At 37.0% G+C, this 14,117-nt stretch overlaps 1 protein-coding gene across 11 annotated transcripts in view; it reads right to left on the reverse strand.

The window, feature by feature from the left end:
* The window catches only part of LOC131237412 (DExH-box ATP-dependent RNA helicase DExH7, chloroplastic), a 186,558-nt gene that overhangs the window by 106,414 nt on the left and 66,027 nt on the right, over positions 1 to 14,117 (reverse strand). The gene's annotated exons all lie outside the window — the stretch shown is intronic.

Consider the following 14,117-nt stretch of genomic DNA (forward strand, 5'->3'; position numbering starts at 1 on the left):
TGGGCAATAAAAAGAAGAAAATTGCCTTGATGCTCAATTTATTCAACTTATAATCCCAATATAGCCTCTTGCCTTGTATATAAGCAGTTAATCTATGGATCAGTTTCACAACTATACTTTAAGAAATCATCTTTATTTCACCCTCCCACAAAAGCTTAGAACAAACACCAACCAAAGAGCCAACACAGAGCTAATAGTCAAACAAAGTCGCGTATGTGTAAACTACTTTGGCAGTGGTGTTGTTTTGTGCTATTCAATGCTTCCATAAACCTAGTAAAAGGCCATACAGATCCATATGCTCCAAACATGTCCTCATTTTATGTTGTGTCAACCAATGTTTGAAATATCGGTATCATGCAATGTATCACACCCTTGGGATACCAATATGTATCGGTTATCATATGGGATATATTGTTTGTATCGGGTAATTTATCGCACTTTATGGGAAACATGGGAAAACATTAGGAAAATGGTTGAATTTATCTCTTCTTCTCTCTCACTCCTCTCTTCTCTACACCTAGTCATCAAATCATCTCCTACTATTTCGAAGTTGGGGAGTGATAAAGCCCCCAATTTGGATGGCTATCCGATTGCATTTTATTAAAAGTTTTGGGAGCTATTAAAGGCAGATGTGATCGATTTTGTAAACAAATTCTTTGAAAAAAGGATCTCTAGCAGTAGAATTAGGGGCCACTTTGGTTGCACTAATTCCAAAAAAAGGAGGGGTGGAAAGTATAAAAGATTTTAGACCAGTTAGCCTTTTGGGGAGTCCTTATAAGATATGGAGCTCCACATCTTGTCCCTGGAGGTATGGAGCTCCTCCGAAGGTGACCGCTTTAGCTTGGTTAGTGGGAAAGAACCAAGTGCTTACAATTGATAATTTGAGCTAGACAAGAATGATTCTTCCAAATGGGTGCCTAATGTTTTATCAGGATGAGGAATCGGTGGATCATCTTTTCATTCATTATGTGTTTGCCAAGAAGTTTTGGGATAAAGGGAAGATAGGGAAGAACATATGGCGTCTCTATGTTCTGGCTAGGATATGATTCCTAGGATGGAAAGGTATAATCACTGTTTTAGGAATAGGAAAGGATCGTTTCTAGACGATTGCAATATGGCAAAGGAGCTAGTCATGAAATGGGCAATTGAATCAAAGGTGATTGTGGCATATCAATTTTCTGAAAATTGGGTAGATTTGCAGTTTTTCTTTTTTCTTTTTTCCTGTCTTCTTGTGTAAATTCTTTAGGCCTTTGGCCTCTTTGCAATAAAAAACTCGAAGTTCAATATATATATATATATATATATATATTGTACCAAGGGATATTTTTGTCATTCTAATGACCCTTAAAATGGGGCAGGGACACCAGGTCGTCATTTAAAAAAAAAAAAACAATATAATAATGAGCTTGAGAGAGAGAAGGGGGGCTGGACGTCCGGCCCTCCCTCTCTATTTCAATCACCACCATGCCACCATCTCCACACCACATTCCATAAATAAATACAAACTCTACTACCTTTATTTCTTCCCGATACTAAGAACCTAAAACAATCACCTTGGTTTGTCCACCTATCAAATCCCCTCTTCGGATCACTATAATGCTGCTCATCATGAGCTATTTGTTAGTGTTCATCAAATGTGAGTTGAGAAATCTCTGAAGACTACTCATCATGCTACCCTTTCAACATCAATTAGTTCTGTGATTCAAATCGGCTCACAAGGTTTTTTTGAGGCATGAGGGATAATCATGTGATCAAGCAGAACATCTATCTGTCCACAGAGCCTGTGAGACCCGTACCTAAAAGACTATTCAAGCACCTAACTTTCGGTATCAACACACTTTGGATTGACCAGATCAACGAGTTCTGATCAGACACTCTGTTTTAATACATTAATGATCCAAGACCTATACCTAATTGACCACACTGACACTATGATTCCAACACCGCGTGGCACGTTCCATTTTGACTGCAAGATCGAAAGATGTATGCCCCATTAGAATCAATGCATGGCATGCACCGTACATATGTGTACACGTGACGTGGGGCCCACTTAGTATAAAATATCTAGAATGGTAAAAAGTCACTTTCAAATATAAAAAATATATATATATCTAACGCATTTATGCTTCACCCTTACCGCGCCATGCCTAACCCACGTCTCATCGCCTCGATATTCAACGATGATCATGCCCACCTCGTGTATAAAATCATCTCCCATCCATCTCAACGACTGCGTGAAAGAAATCGAAAGAAAAAAAGAAACGATACAGAGAAAGAAAATATATAGTTAAACGAGAGATTAGAGGAGATTGGGAAGAAGAAAGGGCAATCTCAACCGTTCATATACATCCGGTGTCCAAATCAATCGTTGAGGTGAGTGCACAGGTCGTTTGCCCAATGTCTTGATGTCAGGCCCATCAAATGGACTCCATCTTGACGTATATGTTGATATCTATGCCATTGTTTCTATTTTGCTAGAAGGTGCGACCCACCTGTCCATGCTACCCAGCGTGGCCAACGTGTGGTCCACGTAGATATGCATATGATTCATATATATGGGTTCCGTAATGGTAGAAGCTCATTCGATGGCAAAAATTCCATGTTTTCTTTGCCCGGTATATTCCTCATTTATTGGGTTTTGATGGATATGCAAAGCTCAGTAGGCCCACCATGAGCTAGCCAATCTCATAGACGGAGTAGATCACTCACGTGGACCCTAAGTATGTATTTACAAAAACTAAACCAAAATAGGTGGTCACTGTCGAATACACTCCATGCAGAGAGACTGTCTACGTCAACAGACCGAGTGAAGTTTTTACTCGTAGACCCACCTTTAGGTTTGTGTTAAATCCAGACCGTCTATCTATTATGCTAGATCGTTTTATGGCTATGGCCCAAATTTTAGGTGGAGTTTAATTATAGGTGGGCCACGCTATAGGGAATAGTGGTGACAATAATGCTCTCCATTGAAACCTTCCTAGAGATGTACCATGGCATTTATTTCGATGCTCGTACGGTCCCTGTGCATGGTGAAAACACAAAACCAATATAGGCGACCCCACTCATAAGACCCACTTGTTGTATGTGTGGCATTCGAGCCATCTATCGGTTTTGCTTGGCCATTTTATGCATTGCTACCAATAATAGGCCTGACCCTAATCTCGGATGGGCCACACTACAGGATTTAGTTAGTACAAGGATGTAGATCATTGAAAACTAACTATTGTGGCATGTATTACCACACGCTATTTTCATGAGATGATGTAAGCTTGAAAGTGACATCACAAACAATAAGTGGGACCTATCTGGATATATACGTTTGATCCATACCATCCGTACTTTTTACCAGATAACTCTAATCTTAGGAACCAAACTCTTAGACAGATCCCTACAATAGGCGGACCACACTATAGAAAAATAGTGGTGAGACTGATGGCCACCATCAAAACCTCCCTGGATGTCCAGCTATGCAGCGACTTGCATGTTTGACCCAAAATTTTCGTAGACTCCACATTTACTGCCAACTTTGGTGTATCTATACCGCCCATCTATTTCTCCATGTTATTTTAGAGTATAGGCCCTAAGCTGAGGCAGATCCAAATCTAAGGTGGGCTACACCACATAACCCAAATGGACACCCTCCTTGTCCTTTATGTATATATATAAATGCTAATATAATATTATATGTAGTATATGTTACATAATATAATATATTATTTTATATAAAGTAAAGGGAGAGAGGGATGTCCAGTCCCTTATTTATGCAACGGGATGTGGGACCTAGTTTGGCCCCACCATGATATATATGTTCTATCCAAGCCGTTCATTCATTTTCGACTAGCCATCTTAGGCATTGGGATCAAGAATAGGATAGATCCAAGCCTCATATATAGGCCACACTAACAGGAACTGTAATATCTCATATAGGCCACACAAGCAGGAACAGTAATATTGAAAGTCCATAAGGGCCACCTTGTTCGCACAACCAACACATTTGAGGTCACACGTGACCTGTAGATGAAAGGAATACACAAATATCATCTTGATACCATACTCCTATGAGCCCCATGCACCTTTACATCAATGGAAATTAAATGGCTACGTTGAATATTCTCAAGGGCTGTAGTTTGGTCTGACATCCAACCTGTTTAGCAAGTGACACCGACTTGTATGAGTGGAAATCACATATATTAGCACGTTTCAACTGGTGTATGTGTTTCTATTTACATTGATTTACCGTGGAACCCATGCAACATGTGTAATATCCACACCATCCATTCCTTTTGCCCAATCATTGTAAGATTGGAGCCTGAAATTAAAATAGAACCAGATCTTTGGTGGACCACATCAAAGAAAACAGTGAGGACAATGATGTTCACCGTTGAAATTTCCCAAGGGCTCTACCATGATGATTGATTGTCATTCAACCCAGTGACAAGGTCACCCAGGTATGGACATGACCAAACCCCGAATCCAGGGAAGATCTAGGGCTCTAGCAAAACCTACTCCCTGTTGATAAGGTCAGAGGGACCTATATTGAAGAAAATCACAAATGTTAGCTTCATTCAAAACATGACCATTGGTCACTGGAATCCACAGTGATGTATACGTTTTTTTTTAAAAAATCGTACAACTATTTTACCAACTCATTTTACGTACACATACCCAAGTAGGGCGTCAATGCAAGTCTTAAGTGGGACATGCCACATGAATATTTAAAATTCTACGTCCACGCTCTCATTCTTAAGCTATTTAATGTTGATTATCACATATACCGTGCAACATCCATGAATGAGAATGTGTTTACCAAAATTTGGTAACATGCTATTATACCTAGCCCTGATAAGGTCAACACCAATAATATGCTCAGTGTTCGAAATATCTATACTATCAGCCAATATTATCGTTATGGGCGATTGTCGACATGAAACCCCTCAGAGATACCAAAAATTTTCAGAATTCTTTGTATCATGCGATATAGCGCATAATATCGCAGGATATCTTGCAATATCGCCGATATTAACGTCTTTCTTGTGTTTTATTGGGGGATTTTATCATTTTTCAATGCGTAATTAGCCAAAAATATCGAAAAAATAAAATAAAAAAGGAGAAAAGCTTTCAATACACATAAGAGAGGGGATTTCAGTACCTATAGAAGCGGATTGCGTAATCCGAAGTAGAATTTGGTCGGCCATGATCGACAGCGGTGCGCCATGAGAAAAAATATCGAATTCCTCATTTTTTCTTCAAATAAATGATATATTGAAATTCCACAGACGATTTTGGCAACAAAATCTCCAAAAAATCTGGAGATTTGGAGGTTGGGTGAGAGATTTTAGGGTTTCGAAACCCTCGTTACTTAAAAAATGGCTTCAGAAGCCCTTTTACAATGAAGCGAATTGGGTATTATCCCCACCACGTCTAGTTAGAGACGGACGGTACTTCGAGGGCTTTGTGGGGCCCACCTTGATGTATATGTTTTATCCAATCTGTCCATCCATTCTGGAAGATCATTTTAGGACATTATTCAAAAAATGAGACATATCAAAGTCTAAAGTGGACCACACCACAAGAAGCAGTGGAGATTGAATGCTTACAGTTGAAACCTTCCTAAGGCTCACCGTGATGTTTATTTGCCATCAAACCTGTTCATAAGGTCAAATAGACATGGATGAAGGTAAAAACTAAATATCAGTTTGATCCAAAACTTTTGTAGCTGCAAAAAAAATTTCAATGGCATGCGTTCAATCTCGACTGCTTCCTGGGGTGTGGTCCATTTAAGTCTTTAACCTGCCTCGTTTTTGAGATCACACCCTAAAATGACCTGTGAAAATGGATGAATGGCATGGATAAAACATATACAATATGGTGGGCCCCATAGATCTCCTGGCAAGTCCATCCGTCTCATGCGTGGATTAGGTGTTACCCGGATAAAACGGTCTATTACCCTTACGGTGGGGTCCAAGTCCACCTTGATGATTTAGTTTATATCCAGACTGAGGTGTCCCGTATCGGTATCGGTTGGCGTAACGGTGACCTCCAAAACCGACACGGATACGGGGGCGTAACGGTGATACGGGGGCGTAACGGCCCGTAACGGCGCAAAATTTTTTTTTTGCCAAAAAAATATGAAAAAATATGGATTAAATCCGGAATATTCTAAGCATTTCAAATATGCATTCATTTATAAATTGGAACATGTTTATGGGGGTGTAACGGTCCACTCTTTAGTGAGAAGTTGTATCGGACTGTCTGATGAATTTATGAACCAGATAACCTGAATTTGACTACAAAATTCATATATTTAATTTTCTAACTATCTACTATCAATGATAGATATACTAGAATGAATGTAATATGAAAATATCTTACATTTAGGTGTTTGCAATTATTTTTGAGGGCCAAAATTCATGCATAAATAGAAAAAAAATATAAAATGGCACCCCAAATATGTAAAATGCACATTAACATGTTCTACTATGATTAACACATCATATGGCATCATTAAAACAGCAAAAGAATCATTAAAAAATGATTTTTCGAATTTTCAAAAAAAGGGCCGAAATAAATGCGTAAATAGAAAAAAATAAAAATAAAAATATAAAATGGCACCCCAAATATGTAAAATGCACATTAACATGTTCTACTATGATTAACACATCATATGGCATCATTAAAACAGCAAAAGAATCATTAAAAAATGATTTTTCGAATTTTCAAAAAAGGGCCGAAATAAATGCGTAAATAGAAAAAAATATAAAAAAAATATAAAATGGCACCCCAAATCTGTAAAATGCATATTAACATGTTCTACTATGATTAACACATCATATGGCATCATTAAAACAGCAAAAGAATCATTAAAAATGATTTTTCGAATTTTCAAAAAAGGGCCAAAATAAATGCGTAAATAGAAAAAAATATAAAAATATATAAAATGGAACCCCAAATCTGTAAAATGCACATTAACATGTTCTACTATGATTAACACATCATATGACATCATTAAAACAGCAAAAGAATCATTTAAAAATGGTTTTTCGAATTTTCAAAAAAGGGCCAAAATAAATGCGTAAATAGAAAAATTAATAAAAAAATATAAAATGGCACCCCAAATCTGTAAAATGCACATTAACATGTTCTACTATGATTAATACATCAAATGGCATGATTAAAACAGCAAAACAACCATTAAAAACTGATTTTTCGAATTTTAAAAAAAGGGGCCAAAATTCATGCGTAAATAGAAAAAAATATTAAAAAATTATTAAATGGCACCCCAAATCTGTAAAATGCACATTAACATGTTCTACTATGATTAACACATCATATGACATGATTAAAACAGCAAAATATATTAAAAAAAGTATAAATACCTATTTTTGACGAATTTTTGAAAAATGGACCACCGAGCTTTGATTCAAAAAAATCTATAATATAATGTGTTTTTCTATCAAATACCTAGCTAAGGTTGGTCGAAATTAGTAGTAGAGTGAGTTAGAAACAGTTTGGAAGCAAGAGGTTTCAAAAAAACAGCAAAAACAGAGCTAAAAAAAAAAAAAAGTTACCGTTTCGAATCGGCCGTTTCGGCCCCGAAACGGGTAACGGTTCGCACCGTTACCGTTACGTATCGGCCGATACATAACCGATTTGGCATACCATTCCAGACCGTGCATCCATTTTTTTAGTCCATTTTAGGATAGGGTCCCAAAAATTAAGTGGATCTAGATCTCAGGAGGACCACACCACATGAAACAATGGTGATTGAGTGTCTCACCATATAAATTTCAAATGGCCCATCATAGGGTTTTCATAATTTTTATTTGCAATCCAACCTGTTGATAATGTCAAGAAGATCGGGATGAAGGGAAAATACAAAGATCATCTTGATCCTAAACTTTTGTGGCCCAAAAAAGTTTTTAATGGTCATTCATCTATGTTGCTAGTGGTATAGTCCACTTGAGATTTGGATCTTCTCTGTTGCTAGTGGTATGGTCCACTAAAGGTTTGGGATCACGCCATAAAATGAGATGGAAAAACATATGAACGGCATGGATATACAAAAAATATAGAGGTGGGATCCACACGGTTAGAGTAACATCCACTAAGTGTTACCCAAGTAAGAGTTAATCCGCTCCCCTTTTACGTGTGACTTCCGTGCGATCACTCGCAATCATGAGTCGACATGTTCCATGGGCCCTACTATGATGTCATGTCTTTTATCCGCACCGTTCATATATTTTGGATGATTAGTTTAGGGCATGAGACGAAAATTGAGTTAGATCCACATTTCAGGTGGACCACACCAGTGTTCGAAATATCGGTATCGCACAATGTATCGCACCCTTGGGATACAGATATGTATCGGTTATCGCACGGGATATACCGTTTGTATTGCATAATTTATCGCACTTTTTGGGAAACATGGGGAAACATTGAGAAAATGGTTGAATTTTTCAATGAAACTTCAGGGATTGTTAATAAATATGTTAATATACAATTTTAAATCATAACATCGCAAAAAATAAGTGCATATAATAGGTTTAGTTTGTATAAGGTTATAAGTTGTGCGCTGTCTGACATAACTAATGCAACTATATTCAAATTGAATGCATAACATTTAAAAATGTATCAAAACATATACGAAAACATAATTAATTTATTCAAAAGCAAAAAATTAAAAATAAATAATAAATAAAGACGTAGATACAAATTTTAGGTGGATGTGGGCCACTCCACACAAAGTAGTGGTTATTGACTATTAAAAACCTTTTGTGGGCCACAAATTTTTTAGATCAATATTTGTTTTTTCCCCTTTCATCCACGTCTGTATGAACTTATCAACAGGTTGGATGGTTAATAACCATTACGATGGACCCTAGGAAGTTTTTAATGGTGGGAGATCATTGACCACTGTTTCTTATAGTATGGTCCACTTAAACTTGTATCTGCTTCATTTTCGGGATCATGCCATAAAATAAGCAACCCAAACAGATGGATGGCGTGGATATGCAATACATACATCAAGGTGGGCCCTAAAGAGTTTAGTCTGCTTCCCCAAATCCACGCCCACCATGCAATCCGCTTCCTCTAATAGTGGCCAACCATCGCATTGGGTGGGACCCTGACCGTGGGGCCACCTCGATGTAATATGGTGCATCTAAACCGTCAATTCATTTTGGCAAATCATTTTATAGCATGGGCCAAAAAATGAGACAGAATCAAATATGAGGCAGTTCACACAACACGAAACATTGGTCGTTCAATGGCCGCCATTAAAAAAAAATTTGGGGCACAAAAGTTTCAATCAAGCTGATATTTGGTTTTCTCTTCATCCAGGATCTTATGCGATAAATCAGCGGGCCCTAATAAGTGGTTGGATGGCAAATAAACGTTATTGTGGGCCAAAGAAGTTTTTAATATTAAACGTTAAATCACCACTTTTTTTTTTGTGTGTGGTCCAATGTTTTAAATATCGACGATATCGGCCGATATATCCCACGATATATCTTGTATCCCACATGCGATACGAAACCCACAAGTAGTACCGATATATCCCACTTATTCGATCCGGTGAGCATTTTCAATTTTCGATCCCTTTTTTTTGTTGAAATTATGCTGAGTGTCAAATGGTTACAAATACATTGGTTCTACATGTTTTTCATGAAAAAACATGGAGTTGGATCTTTGATTCCGATATCCATTGGTTCTTCATGTTCTCCATTGTTTTTCAAAATTTTCCTTCAACCAGCTGTCAATTGAGACTAGTTTTGACATATTTGATTAAATGATTATCACATATACTCTAATTGTGAAATTTGAGTGTAGGTCGTCCAATTTGGGGAAAATTCAAAATTTCTCCAACTTCTCCCAAATTGCTTGCAATGTTGCACTCCAAACATGAAATCAAGCATGTATGAAGGCTGATCTACTGATTTGTCAAGTCCTTGTCAATTTTCGAAAAATAAAAATCATTTTTTGATTAAAAATTAATTTAAAAAAATTATTAAAATATATTTTTCTTCAAATTTTCCCTTCAACCAGCTGTCAATTAAGAATAATTCCGAAGTATTTAGGAGTGTTTGATGAAATGATCATCACATAAACTCTAAATGTTATGCATTTCATTTGAATATAGTTGCATTAGTTCAGTCAAACAACACATATCTTAGGACCTTATACAAAGGAAACCTATTATGTGCACTTCTTTTTTGAGATTTTATTATTTAAAAGTGTGTATTAAGGTCTTTTTTAACAATCCCTGAAGTTTCATTAAAAAATTCAACCATTTTTCCAATAGTTCCACATGTTTTCCAAAAAGTGCGACAAATTACCCGATACAAGCAATATATCCTGTGCGATAACCGATACGTATCTGTGTTCCAAGGATGCGATACATAACGCGATAACAAATTTTGAACACTGCCTTTATCTCCCTCCTTAAGCTAGATTGCACACAATCACCGCTTCCACAAAATTTCCACCTTGCACAGTTTTCTCTTGTATTCAAATTCGAGCGTTTCCCTTTTGCTCCTTTCCTTGCGGTCTAGAGCAAGGACTTCCTAAAGAATATTGAATTTGGCATTTTGCCACCATCCAAAATTATCTATTTAGCTCCGTAATTTAGTATTTTTATCTCCTTCCATGAGCCAAATTGCATGCATTCAATAATTCCACAATTTTCCTCCTCTCACACTTCTCTTGTATTCAAATTTGAGCGTTCCCCTTTTGCACTTGCCCTCCCCTGACAAACCAAGAGATTGTTGTGATTTAGAGCATGGGTTTGTGAAGAATATCATATTTGGCATTTCACACCAATCCAAACTTATTCCTTTAACCCCTTAATGAATTCTTTCATTTTTCCAACTTCATCATAAGTCTGAATCCAGCCACCCTTCTATGGAATACAATTCCACCATCCACACACTTTGTTGAAAACACCTTCCTCCATAAGCCACATCATCTAAAAAGGTAACAATGTTGGATTCTAGGATTCGTTGTTACAGTCAAGAATAACCGGGAAATAGTTGGATGTGGGCCATGGAATTCCTACATTCAGAAAATTCCTACATGCTAGGGTTAATTTTGTTTCTCCTCTTCTTTTAAACAAAAACCTAAACATTCAATTCCCCACAGACTCACCTAGTGGAATTCCATGTTGCTATGACATTATTCAGCTCCTCGTAGAACTCTTCCCTTAAGCTTCACTCATATGGACCACTACAAATAGCACCAAGGAAAAAAAAAAACCAGACAATTGCTCAAGGAGAATAGACACAATGGACGTGTCAACAAGTTTGTCCATTCTTTCAATAGACCATCTTCCATCCCATAACAGTTCTCCCATAAGGCTCCACGAAGTTCGGCACCACTCATTCTGACCCATAACTAACCCCACATAGATTAAAGAAGCATCACATTCTATGACTGAAGCATTGTCTCTTAAAAATCCACGATCTACACACTTTGTTAACAACATGTTTACTTGATCAGATTCTGCATGGCAGGGTAGACTAACCCCGCATATCACAAGAGAAGATCTTCACATGAACACTCTTGTAAGCTTCCTCCCCAAAATACTCTCTTTGTTAGTCTGTAGGCCCATTGATGTCTTCCCACATTGATGAAGGCCCTCTCTTCTTGTTGTAATTGAGAGAAGATTTCAGACTATTTAGTTCCTCTTTCCTTTGAATTTCCTGTTTTACACTTTCTAACACACATACATCTATTTTTTGTGCTCACTGTTTTTTCTAAAAATGACACTTGCACAATAATCATCCACATTGTCCGCTAGGGAGACACCAATGGGTTTAACAACATTGATGAATGCTTTGGAAGCTTATGTATCCATCTATAACTGCCTTTATATATAGGAAAGTTGGGTTCTGACCCAACACCTCCCATGTTGCAACACACCCTGTCTACCATTGAGCAACGGGCTCAAACCCAATTCATTGGGATTTCCAATTAATTTGGCGATGACACCTCCAAGTGGCTTGCCACAACAATCTTCATACAATTTCTCGCAGAGATTGATTCCAGCAAAAGTAACTCATTAGTGCTGCCTACTAACTTTCTGACAGCCTAGCATCACTCTTTGCTATAACGGCTACTATAAGACTCGCACTTTGTTCAAACAATCATTTGCCCTCAGCCTCTTCATACTCAAAGAGCCAGAAAAACACAATAAAAATAACATTTAATAATTACAATCAAAACTCCTGCAAAATATATCAAAATGGCCCTCCATTGACGTGGGAACACATAGAGAGCAACTAACTTAAACTTTGTTGAACTGCATAGGAGATTTAAAGATGCATTTCTTCTATTATTTAATGTTTTGGGAAATCAAAAAAATCAAACTTGCAATCCTCCTCACAAGTGCTAAATGCAAGAGCAGGAGATGTTATTTGGGCTCAAAAGATCTCACATAACTTGAAAAGAAATCACAATTAAAAAAAAATATCCAATGGTATACGTCACTGTTCAGCCCACAACTGTGATTCTCCTTTTTATTGAACTGTTAACACCTGAGTTATATCGTAAGATTCAAATCGTGAATCATAAGATTCACCCATAAATCATACAACTCAATTAGGCTTTCTGGAGAAAAATATTCATGAGTAAGACTCAAAGTTCCAATTAGATTTGACTTGAATGTAAGATTTGAATCGTAAATTGTCAGATTATAACAACAATGCTTGTAATCATTTTACTTGTTGGTCAATGTATAGGGTCTTGCAGGTCATATGGGAACCAATAGATGTGGCTTGCATTCATAAAATGAGGCATATGGAAGCGAAGGAATGCAAGAGTATAAATGTTAAATCCAGCATTCATAATATGCTTGAACAACCTATCAAGAAGAATCCAACAATGTTTTATTTAACAGTAATGCACCCTTGGGATACATGATATCAGTATTGCATGGGAAATATCACATGTATCAGGAATGTATCACAATCTGTAAACGTTGGGAAAATGATGGAATTATCCAGTGAAACTTTAGAGATGTTAAAACACACACGATTACACACTCTTCGAACTCAAAACCATTACAAAAGATGTATAATAGGATTTATATTACATCAGGGCCCAAAGTATAACATCGAACAAAGTCGTGCAATTATATCATAACAGAATTCATATCATTCAAATCTCACAGAATACAAGTAAAAAAACACAAATAATACATTCCAAAAACACAAAAGAGTGTGGCCAATCTATACATCGACATCTATATAATCAACATATTTTAGTTGATCATCATGTTTTTAAAAATATATTTTAATCATTTTTCCTTATTTCTAATTATATAATAATAAGTTTTTATCATTCAAAATAATAATAATTTTTCATATATATATATGAGTCCCGGTCTCCTGCGCTCAAGGCCGCATGGAGCTTTCATGCGAGCATTCATGTGAGCTCTCGGATTACAACCAGGGCTGAGATTCAACGGCATTGAGAATAAGAGAGTCACGAAAATTATGACTCGCGCCGAGACTCTCGCGCTCACAGGAATGGCATGATATAAGGAATTAGGTAACTATTGGACGGTACTTTATGGGCCGATCATGATGTATTTGTTTTATCCATGCCATTCATCTAATTTTTCAGATCATTTTTGAACATTAGTATAAAAAAAAGGTAGATCCAAATCTCAAATGGACCACACCATAGGAAAATGGTGCTAATTAAACACCCATCGTTAAAAACTTCCTAGGGTCCATTCCAGGGTTTATTTTCCATCCAATCTGTTCGTTAGGTCACAAAGTCTTGGATGATGAGGAAAAAAAAAAAATCAATTTTATCCAAAACTTGTGGCCCTTAAAGAAGTTTTTAACAGTGAGTGTTGAATCACCATTGTTTCTTGTGGTGTGGTCCATTTGAGATTTGGATATACCTCGTTTTTAGGTTATGCATTAAAATAAACATTCAAAATGAATGGACGGCATGGATTAAACACGTACATCATGGTGAGGCCAGAGTACCCTGTAGTAGTCATCTGGTGACGCCGCCTCAAAAGGCAATCCGTGTCCCCTGGATGCATGGGTACCACCCTCATCAGGACGGAAGCTCATTTCGTAGTGAGTAACCAAGTAGGCTTACCGTAC

The sequence above is a fragment of the Magnolia sinica genome, chromosome 2 (genome assembly GCF_029962835.1).
Source record: "Magnolia sinica isolate HGM2019 chromosome 2, MsV1, whole genome shotgun sequence".
NCBI classification, from domain to species: Eukaryota; Viridiplantae; Streptophyta; class Magnoliopsida; order Magnoliales; family Magnoliaceae; genus Magnolia; species Magnolia sinica.